Genomic DNA, 1,778 nt, shown 5'->3' on the forward strand with positions numbered 1-1,778 from the left:
CCCGGACTCCCTTCACAAGATACACCTGGAGCTGGAGTTTAAAAAGGAAGAAAATGGGACAGGCGGTTGTTGGGAACAAACGCTGAGTTCGTGTTAGCTGCTTTATCTGAGTTTGTTTGATTGTTGAATGTTTATATACAATATTGAATTAGAAATTAGAGGAAGGCAACTGAAATTTTAGCAAATGTTTCCAAAAAGATGAAAATCCTCAATCTCAGTTTTAATACTCACAATTTTGAAACAGGAATCGATCCATATTTTGAAAGAAAAACTGAGAAAACAACCTGTGTAATCAAAAATAATGTCATATTATGCTCACAATCTGTTATGCAGATTAAGGAGAAAAGAAATAGATAAGAGATCAAGTTACAAGTTACAATATATACTTTTAATTTCTATTTATTGGTGGAAGAAATAACTTTCCCAATCCTTAAATCAAGATCACTATAGTTGAGAAATATGAATAAAATAACATTAGATTTTACTCATCATTTCAGTAAAGCAAGGGAGTATTTTTTATTTAATTTACCAACTTACCAGTTCTACTGTACCTTTCAGATAATAAACTTAATGCTGACATAAAGAGACATGGAGGAGGAGGTGGAAGAGAAGACACCAGTAAAATTTTGTTCATTTCAATTCTAATAAAGGCATATTATGATTCTAAGTAAGGTACCGCAGGTTTAGCCATACATATAATTTTCAATGTGCTGCCGAGGCTCATGTCATCAGAGACAGAGTATTTCATCTAACTAGTTAAAGCAATTCTTACCAAAATCTCATTTTTTTTAATAAAACTGAGTGTAATATGCAAAAAAGAATAGAAGTGGGAAGAGCAAGAAGTTTTGCACAACATCCACTCCAAACACTCAGGTAATTTTTTCAACATTCATCTCGGATTGTATGCTGAAAATAAGATTCATAAGTAATTAGCTTAGATATGCTGACTGTATCAATTTTAATACACTCCACATGTCTAATTATAATCTCCTGGTTTTCCACTTTTTCAATAATGTCTTTTTTTATATCTAGAGATTTTGATTATATTGATTGATTAGAAAATTTATCACTAAAATCTTCCTCACTGTACAGTTGTGCAGCTTGCCTTTGTGAAGGTTTGTAAAATGCTAGCATTATACAGAAATATAAATTATTATCTTTTCCAGCAAATAACAAACTCCCAAAGAACTGAAGTGTGAAACAAAATGCAGCACATCTATGTCTCTAATTGCTGGATAACAATTGAAGAATCTGTATGTTAATGGATTTCCTTGTAAAATAGAATTTTAAAGAAGTTCTTGTGTCCTAACTTTGTATGTGCAAAATTGATGTTCCTGCATGAGAAGGTTTTCTGTTAATTTCAATATCAAATAAATCTTGCTGACCTGAGGATGGTTCCTATAGAAAATGGTCCCTACTGCATACTGAAGTAACTCAGCTTTAAAATCATATTTTCCTTTTTTTATTTTGTAAACCAGTGTAGAATTTTCCTTGAATACCCTAACTGATTTCACAAAAAACTGTCAAGACCATTACAAATCCTTAAAGAGATTATTCCTCCTCCTCCTCCTCCTGGGTGCCTCCTTCTCCCCCCCACCCTACTCCAGCAGCCTGCAATGATTGGTGCTTTGCAAGTCCCTGGCCTTTTAAGGGCTGCCAACCGGTCAATCTAAAGTGACAAGCAAGTGAAGATCCTCGCAACAAATACTGCCACAAACCAATCGTCTCTTGGTTCATCTCTTCTGGAAATATCCGAGAGCCAATGAACGGGCAGGGGA

This window comes from Ahaetulla prasina, chromosome 5, assembly GCF_028640845.1.
Source record: "Ahaetulla prasina isolate Xishuangbanna chromosome 5, ASM2864084v1, whole genome shotgun sequence".
Classification (NCBI taxonomy): Eukaryota; Metazoa; Chordata; class Lepidosauria; order Squamata; family Colubridae; genus Ahaetulla; species Ahaetulla prasina.